Here is a 9,858-nt window from a genome sequence, read left to right as displayed (position 1 = left end):
CAATTCTCAATATTAACTAGTTGCTTATTAACATGCATAGTACTAGGATATTGGCTGTTTATTAGTACTTATAAAACACATATTAATGCCTTATTCTGCATGACCATATTTTAGATCCCTTAATCTTAAACCCCATACCTAAACTTAAACAGCAAATTATGAGTTTATTGAGGCAAAAGTCATAGTTAATATTTAGTTAATAGTGAGAATTGGTCTCCAAACTAAAGTGTGATTAAGTTACTAAAGGCAGAGCCATACTTAGATTAAACATATGATGAGTACTCCCGTGGCAAAGATTAACACATTTAATAAATGTACACAAGTAAACACTTATATTATGCACTGCATTCAAGCTGCTACACCTCAGATGTATGAGAAATTATCAGTAAATAATACTTTATTAATAACATTTTAGTTTAACTGCTCTCATAAATGTAAAAGGACTTAAATTTAATGTCAATATGATGAAACAAAGCTATGATACTGTTTTTTTTTTATTGATACTGATACACCTATAGCATATTCTGCTCAGAAAAGGTTGAATGCTCAGTTGTGTGTGAGGCGTAATGCTATGCTTTCTTATTTTATGGAAAACAACAGCTCGAAGACATCTTTTCCGAGATCCGTTTTTGAGTAAATGATAACAAATAATGATAAAGATTTCAAAGATGAAAATGACATGAAATTACCATTATAACCAGTATGGTAGCAGAGGATCACTCATTTAGCTCAGTTGCCATTTAAACTCCCTAGTTTTTTTTCATGTCTTGCTTTTGGATTTATTGTAAAAATATAACAAATTTTAGTACTTTTAACTGTATTGAAGTATAAAGTATAGCAAGTGCAGGAAGTCACAAAGTCTCATGTCATTTAAAAATAAATAAATAGGCCCAGACACCAACAGACTTTAAGGGTTATTTATTTAAATACTTAACTAATTAACTACAAATTAAGTTAATTATTAATGGTATAACAATTAAATAATGCATTACATATTTTGAAATATTTTTAGATTTAATTTAACAGCTACATTTAAGTTTTATCTTTAACTGTAAAAGCTGCTAAATATTTTCAGCCGACACAGACTTGTTACTGCTGTAGTTTTGTTACTCTAAATTTAGTCTGACTCACTTAATGCACAGCTCTATTTTTGACTTTGGCTCATCAGATATTTCATTCCATTATCACTGTCAGTCATAGCAATTAGTTGCGGAACAATTTATTTTTTACACTCGCGTTTGTCATTCTTGAAACAGTACAGGTGGACATTTGGTCCTCTTAGAAAAACAAAAAATGTCTTCAAATTGTGAATGGATTATACAGAAACTGAGCAAAGGGCACTCCGTAGCTGATTTTGACAGTTGATCGGAAATGACTGAGCTGGCCTATCTAAAACCAGGAAGTAACTGTGCATGTGGTCAACTGCATGACTCTAATCCATTTTTGGTTTAAGTATTGCATAATACTGAAAAATGTATTTTTTTGCAGATTGATGTCAGTCTCCTACAATTCTCGGCGTACTGTAAGAAAAGTTGAGATTGGGTGGATGCACTATGATGGGCAGGGCTTTGTTCAAATGAGAGCAAAAAAAGGAGGGGGAACAAGGAAGTTGAGTGTGCCAAAAGACTGGAAAAGGGAAGAACTGATGGAGGAGGCAATTTGTTTGTTTTTTCCCAAATGGAAAAATGTTAGAGTTTGAATTGGATCTAACAAATTATCAGGAAGTGTCACTAGATAAAGAAACTACAGTGGAGGAAATGTATAATGCATCCAAGCTCACAATAGGCGCGTTTCCATTACAGATTTGTGCAAAACTTTGGCGATATTTTATAAATGTCGATAAAAAGTATTGCGAAATGACAGCGTTTCCATTAACCGATGTTATGAGACTTAAACGTAACCTTTTGCCTCTCGCGATAAGTCATGGCAACGGATTTTGGTGGGATTTTGGCTATATTTATTCAAAGGCGGCTTATGCATGTATCTTTACAGAAGCAGCAAAGAGAGCCGCTTGAGAAAGTGCGTGGCGCGGCTGGAATAAACCATAGACTGTATAAAAACATAAACACAAGCATTGAGTGGCCGTAATCAGCTTCAGTGGCCGTATCAGAGCCACACTGCACCGCAGACGTGTGCAGTGTAAACTGTCTAAGTATTAATAGTAGGGAAAGCCCCTTATACTGGAGCACGGCCACATATGAAGTATTTCTTGGAGATTATAGTACACTGAAGAATGATCATATGACTTTTTACATACGCCATGTGACCTGTAAATGCGAAAAAGCCGTTTCCATTGCAGTTTTGCGAATTAATCCTTTTTCGCATTGCCTGAAAAACCACCTCATGCGAGCGTAAAAACTTTTTTGCGATATATGGGCATTTTTGCGAAATTGACGCGTTTCCATTAGGCGCATTTTCAATTCGCAATTTCAATTTGCGCAATTTGAAGGGTAATGGAAACGCGCCTAATGATGATGTTCTACCTGACAACAAAAAAGGTGGAGAGGGAAGTGAAGTGGAAATATCAGACACAATGGAGGACTTACACAACAATAACCAGGATCAAAGTCTTACCACTTCCAGCAGAATGAATGACTTCTTTCAAGCTTTAGACATGGATGTCATTTTTGTGGAAAGTCCGGGCAATGATGCTGTATCTCCCTTGCATTCCACCGAGGATCTGAATGTTCCTTTTCAAAGTTCTTCAATGGCCTTCCCAGATCACTCGCATACAAGCGATGTAGTGACAGCACTGGAATAGATGAACAAAACTTAGATGACACTTTGCCTCTGAGCCCAGAACCCATTGTTCCACAAAAAAAAATTATTGTTGTTCATCGTGGACAGATATTTTCTGAACTCATTGCACATTTCTGTGATGAAACCCTTCCACATACACAGAGTGAAGTAGAAGTGAAGCTGCTCCTCCCAAATGCACGGTTTGAGATGGGCCATGATGTTGGTGGAGTGTTCAGGGATTGCCTATCAGAGTTTTGGCAGGAATTCTATGATCAACGCACGCTGGGGAACAATTTTAAAGTTCCCTTTCTTCAACATGATTTTGGCAAAGAAAAGTGGGAAAGTGTAGCCCGAATAATTCTGTTCGGCTGGAAGAAAGAGAAATATCTCCCAATAAAACTTGCACCTGCCATCTTGCAGCAAGCAATAAAAGGATCTGTAAAAAGTGATCTGATTGAGAACTTTTTGAAGTATGTCTCAGAAAATGAGTGTGCTGTGTTAGAAAGCTGCAGAACAGACTTCTGTAGTGCAGACCAGGAGGAATTGCTTGAGACCTTAGACAACTACAGTTGTCGGAGAATTCCAACAGAAGAAAACTTCAAGCAAATTTTGCAAGAACTGGCACACAAAACTCTCATTCAAGAGCCTGCTTATGTTCTTGAACAGTGGGCAGGTATACTTGGATATATTTATATTTATATTATATATACTTATTTCAAAGCACTTGACAGCTTACTTGAGGGAGTGTGATGCAAAACGACAGTCTCTGTTTCTTAGATTCTGTACAGGATCAGATTTGTTTATAGGCAAAACTATAACAGTTGATTTCACAGACCTTAAAGGGTTTGAGAGAAGACCGGTAGCACACACCTATGGCTGTTTTTTCAGAGGCTTTTCAGATCCGAAATGAACACAATTCTTCAAAGCAATGTCTGGGTCATGGACATAGTTTAGTGGTACATCAATTAGATATTGGCAGATATGAGTTATGGCCAGCTCATATGCTAGCTATTTGTCTTGGGTCATTCTTCATACACTTACAATTATTTTACACATGTACAGAACGTAAAACATTCACTTTAATTTGTCCACTTAGTTATTGCTGTTTACGTTGAATGTCGAACAACCTTTTTTATGACTCTCGATAGTGAAAGTGCTCTTCATTGTTTAGGTACAAACTACTGTTTACATTCAATTGTACATGTTGCCTCTTCAGTGAGATGATGGCTTTGAATCATTATAATGTGTTCTTAACTTTGTGCTTGTATACAATTGGGTGTTGCATTATTGTGAACCTTTCATACATGCCATAGATAAAACATTTGAACAGTTTTATAAGATTGTTTTATTGAAATAATTTTAATGTGGTTTGTTTTATTCTTACTTGTACCACATTGTAATGTTTGGTTAACCACTCATGTATTAAACACAACACAACCTGCATATATGGTGCCAATGTTTTTTTGTTTTTTTTTGTGCATTGAAGATGAAGTGAGTGAGTACCACAAGCCAATAAATAATGCACATCAAAGTTCTATTCTGAACTTTTAAAATCTATTTCAGTTGTAGCTCTAGTGGCACACAAAACCTGACAGCCAATGTACCATGTAAAATTATTACAACCATTCAGGTTCATCAAGCCTGTTAAATGATTTATAGGACTACAAGTAGGAAAAAAATACTATGGAAGTCAATGGTTCTCATCAACTGTTCAGATCCCAACATTTTTCAAAATATCTTCTTTTGTGTTCAACAGAAGAAAGAAACTCATACAGGTTTGGCTCATTGGTAGCATAATTGCATTTACAATACAGTCAAATTACAATTGCAATTGCATCAATAATGTTATGAGGTTAAAGTTTTAATTATGGACATTTTAATGTAGAAATATGTCAGTACCTGTCCAAAATTACATTGTACGCTCTTAAACTATGTACTGTGTGTCTAGTGTATGGCATTTAGACAACTTGCTTGTCATCAATTACATAATTAAAGGTGCAATGACTGAGTACATGAAGTGTCCAAAATTCTGTGTTGGAATTTTTAAGTGTGAACACAATATTTATATTACAAAATGGCTTAGTGCATAAGCATATGAATTGGGATGCACCTACAGAATCATTCATTCATTCAATACACATTAAGCTGCCTATTGCGTCATCAGTGCTGTTCTTGGCCGTGCTTCTCAGCTGGGTGCTTTAAAGGTAGCAGGGCTTCATACAGTGGATAACGGTTAAATCTGTCAGCAATAAGCAATATGCAAAATTAAGGGTTCAGCATAAGGTTCAGCAAGACTTGAACGTTTATTACAATAAAGGGTCTGGCCCATAATTGTAAAAAAAATGTATTCCCTGAACATAAGCATGTTTAAAGACAAATTACCATAAAATGAAATATAACTTCTGCTCACCCTTAATCTTGATAGAGATAGATATAGCACAATGGAAGTAAGGGCGGGGATTGCAGAGCCTTTGACCTCAGACACTTGTTTTGAGACTTGATTGGCCTTTTCATGAACAAAGAACAAATAAGAACAAATACAAATAATATTCAGACAAAAAGTTACTTTTTTGTTTAAAAAAATTCCCTGCAGTCTGAAGCTCAGGGGATTTCATCCTCTTTAAGTTGTTGACTGATGAATAGAAAGTGATAGGAAGTTTGTTTACAAAAAAATCATACTGTCTATTTAAAAACAAAAAAACAAAACAATGTAATTTGATGTTAGATCAAATGCTGGATATCAAAATCACATTTTCCCCCAGTGTAATGTTACAGTTTTTTAGCATAGATAAATATTTATTTTAATTTCTTAAGCATTCAAAATTGATCAATTAATAAATCTTTAAGTTGTTGACTGATGAATAGAAAGTGATAGGAAGTTTGTTAACAAAAAAAATCATACTGTCTATTTAAAAACAAAAAAACAAAACAATGTAATTTGATGTTAGATCAAATGCTGGATATCAAAATCACATTTTCCCCCAGTGCAATGTTACAGTTTTTTTTAGCATAGATAAATATTTATTTTAATTTCTTAAGCATACAAAATTGATCAATTAATAAAAGAATATGAAAAGTGTGCTCCCCAGTCTATCCATAAATACTCTCTGTTGCCTTGTGAATGGTTGTGACCTATAATAATATGGGAAAAACAATTACATCTTTACTTTAAACATGTAAGGGACAATTTTTAATATCACTCTTGAGTGTCAGTGTAACAAAAGACAAATGCAAAAATCTTTATGGCCAGATGGTAGTTTTTTACAAATGTGAACTATAATTATGAAGGCCTGCTTCTGAATATGCACAGCCAGCCAGTTTGTGGGAAGTGTTTTCCTTGCAGAACTCTGCAAATGTAGTCCTTCTTACCTATGATTGGACTCAAAACAGACTGATATGTGATACCAAGAGCTTTGAGATTCCCTCCAGTGGTCCAAGGTTGCTTGGGTAGGGAGAGTAACTTGGTGAAAGGCTGCAGTTCAACACCTAAAGTTGACGAAGTTTGAGGTAAAGGTCTGTAATTTCATAAACATCATCTGACATGACAGGGTTATGCTCAGCAATGAGTTCTACACACAGTTGAAAGACATCCTCATCACAAGGGTAGTCTTTAAATAAACACTCCTCTTGGCAAATGCTCAGTTTTGATTGTTCAATTGGATGCAAGAAATTCTGCACTTCATATAAGCTGGGAACAGCAAACATTATTGAAGGTCGACCACTGGGAGCACGTGGGTTGTGAGTTTACAGTTTGTGGGGTTTTAATAAATACTTTTTTCTCCATCTCCTTTGTCATGTGCTTTACTACAGTCATACGTGACAAACAATGGTATTGCAAAACAAGTCAATGTCAATGTTATCTTAAGAGCATAAACCACTTTCCCAGAATCTAGCACATTCCAGCACATGAAAAGTTGTAAATTAGGTTAATAATTAATGTTTTATGTCATTGAATTGAACTTGACAAGTTGTGTTGAAAAAGGTTGTATACCATTTCTTGTGTTTTACACACATAGCCTGTCATCTTCAGTATATTCTATATATCATTTAGTTATACATACATTTCATTCTATTCTTACTTTTAATTTTGTTATTTTTTATTGTTTATTAATCCATGCACTGTTGATATAGGATGTTGTTGCATGTGGGGGAATAACATTCAAACTCTATCAGCAACATTTGTGGCATGATATCAATCACCACAGAAATAAATGTAAGCTTATTCTTTAGTTAAAGCAGTAAATGTTAAATAATGCCCTATTTCAGTAGTATTGTCACAAGGCTTCTACATTATATATGCAAACATCACTTGCTGATTTTGTCTCTGTAAACTTACATCCAGATGCACATGGATACCAGAAAGTGGCGTGACAATCTATATCGATTTAAAAAAGATGAATTATTTTCTGTTGTGATAAACATACAGTAGTGCCACAAACATTGTGAATAGAGTTAAACAACTACTGAACCCAGGGACATCCCTTTGAATATGATTAACTTTAACTACTTTTTTATCTGAAGCAATATAAGTCAAGTACAAAAGACCACAAACAGGACACTATAAAAAGAGCATGAGGGTCTGTGGGGATGACGGAGCAAGAGCTGGACATCAGTGAAGAATGAAGGGTTGGTTACGTACACTGCTGCTGCTGGAAACCTTTGTGTTTGTCATACAGCAGCAGGTAAATGAAGGACGCGGTGAGAATGAGATCAGTCAACAGCTCAGCAATGAGGACAGAAGACAGAATCCACCTCAGACAGACACTCTGAGAGATGAAGCTTCAACTGACAGCCAACAATACTGCCATCTGAGCTTCCCTGACATCCACGCAGCACTGAGAGAACTGACCGCCACCATCACAGAGCAGAAAGCCAACATCAGAGCTTTAGAGACACGACTGAGGGACGCTGAGAAAACTGCAGAACAACAGGCGGTCATCCTGGAAGAGCTGAACAAGAAAAATGATGGTGCCTCACCAAAACATTCACACTTTTATTAGTGATCCTCAGAGGAAAACACCAATGTTATACTATGCAAAGTGTAAACGTTAGTGTAAAACTGAGTTTTTTCTATTACAATAAGCATTATAAATGTAATTTAACACAATCTTTATTTCTTCACAGAAAATTCCAATCTTACTCAGAGTCAAGTGGAGGAGCTGAGAAAGGAAAATAGAGGTGAAACAGTGTGTTTGAATGATGTTAATACATCCTCAGTGTAATAGAGTAATACATCACAGTATTGCTCATGTTTTACAATCACAGACAGAGAGATAGCGTTCTCAGCTGCACTGATGGAATCTGGCAGTGGAGATGTTGGTCCTTTCCCCACTGACATCACACTAACCTACAGGAACGTCTTCACAAACATAGGGAACGCCTACAACCCAATTACAGGTAATTGTCAATGAAATGGAGTCATAAAACCCATAGTAATGAGAACCCTTCTGCTCCATTCAAACCTCTCTGCAGTTGTGTAATGTGAATTAGAGAATTAAATGATCTACCATGTTTCAACACTATTACACTGTGCTTGGTAATTAAGCAATCATGCAAGACACAGCTGATTCTCTTCTTTATCTTTCATTATATATTCACAGGTATTTTCACAGCCCCACTGAAAGGAGCGTACATGTTCAGCTTCTCTGTCTATGGTCATGGTAATCCCTTAACTCCATCAACTGTCTCCATTGTGAAGAATGAACAGCGGGTGGTTGTAGCACATGGCCATCAGGATCAGTACGCTGTGAACTCCTCAAAAGGAGTAGTGTTGGTTCTGGAGGTTGGAGATGTTGTCTATGTGAGACTTTGGTCTGGAAGTAAGATAAATGATAACGAGGATAACCACATCACTTTCAGTGGTTACCTACTGTTTCCCTTAAGATAACAGGAGCTTTGAAGAATGTGATTCCAGTAAAACTGAACCTTTAGCGTATGATTGAAGATGAAAATCATGAAATATCATTAACACATGAACCTGTATATACGGTATGAAAGTCAGTATAATAGACTACTCATAAGTTCTGAGCTGTCTATGCATGTAACTTTGTATAAAGAGTTTGAGCACTGAGACAGACGGTACCCATGAATATCACATGTGACTCATGTGATTTTATAAAGTAGCAAATCTAGAATGATAAATAATCGCTTTTTAAGTGTAGCTTATTACTAACCTTTGTTCTGTATCTCTTCATCCTACATTAATAAGATAATAAAGAGACATTATTGTTCCATTTTCTTTTTGTCATCTTATTAAATATTACTGTACTACTGGTTTGTTGGAGAAATATGTTAGATCAACTATGCTTGCTTTAAGGTCATGATAGCATATGTATATATAGCAAGTAATTCATGACATGACGTAGTCTTCAAGTAATTTACAATCTTTGTCTCTAAAATCAAATTTTGTAGCATTAAAAATAAACAAAGAAGTTTATTTTTCAGTCACAAACTCTTTATTCTTATCACAATCTTATTGTACATTGATCTCGAGTCTCAAACCAGGCTTCAGACAAGGAGCCCTAGTTTAACGATCTAAGCGCATGGTCTAAAGCGCATTGTCCCTATTCTCTTAATGAGTAATGGGTGTTTTTTTGGGCGTAACGTGCAATAAACCAATTAGAGTCTCATCTCCCATCCCCTTTAAAAGCTAGTTCAATTCAATTCAAGTTTATTTGTATAGCGCTTTTCACGATACAAATTGTTGCAAAGCAACTTTACAGCAAATTAAGTTTCTACAATATTTAGTGGTAGCTTATCAGTGGTGACTGTCAGTTAATGTACATATGGCAGAAATGTACGGAAAAATCAATTAAAGACGTAATAAAACAGACGATGAACACTATTAACAGCAATTATTATATGATGCAATCAAACTTGTAGCAAAATGTGGTAGTTCTGTATGTTGTTTCAGGGTTGGCATCACCTGAGGTCCTCTGAGGTGTTGCATCATCTCTTCGCAGGTGTTCTGGATCCAGACTGAAGCTTGTGTAAATCCTAGTTACCACGGGATGCCAATCCCAGCAGAAACAGAGAAACACATAGCAGGGGTTCTGCAGACATGAAAAAGTTCCAATTAAGACCTTTTTAATACCACCTTATATGAAATTTAAGACCTAA

General features: G+C 35.7%; 1 long non-coding RNA gene and 1 pseudogene across 1 annotated transcript; one reads left to right on the top strand and one right to left on the bottom strand.

The window, feature by feature from the left end:
- The first annotated feature begins 1,492 nt into the window (after window positions 1-1,492).
- On the top strand, window positions 1,493-3,940 carry LOC107574569 (uncharacterized; annotated as a pseudogene).
- Window positions 3,941-4,525: 585 nt separating this feature from the next.
- LOC107574570 (uncharacterized) lies at window positions 4,526-5,986 on the bottom strand. Its single transcript, XR_001607691.1, has 3 exons — window positions 5,907-5,986; window positions 5,150-5,245; window positions 4,526-4,978 (listed from the first exon to the last, which is right to left on the bottom strand). It is a non-coding gene; the product is annotated as an uncharacterized lncRNA (long non-coding RNA).
- Window positions 5,987-9,858: the final 3,872 nt, after the last annotated feature.

This window comes from Sinocyclocheilus grahami, unplaced genomic scaffold, assembly GCF_001515645.1.
Source record: "Sinocyclocheilus grahami isolate Dianchi unplaced genomic scaffold, SAMN03320097.WGS_v1.1 scaffold2271.1, whole genome shotgun sequence".
Classification (NCBI taxonomy): Eukaryota; Metazoa; Chordata; class Actinopteri; order Cypriniformes; family Cyprinidae; genus Sinocyclocheilus; species Sinocyclocheilus grahami.
The sequence above is the reverse complement of the archived record's forward strand: the minus strand, read 5'-3'. Positions and strand labels throughout refer to the sequence as shown.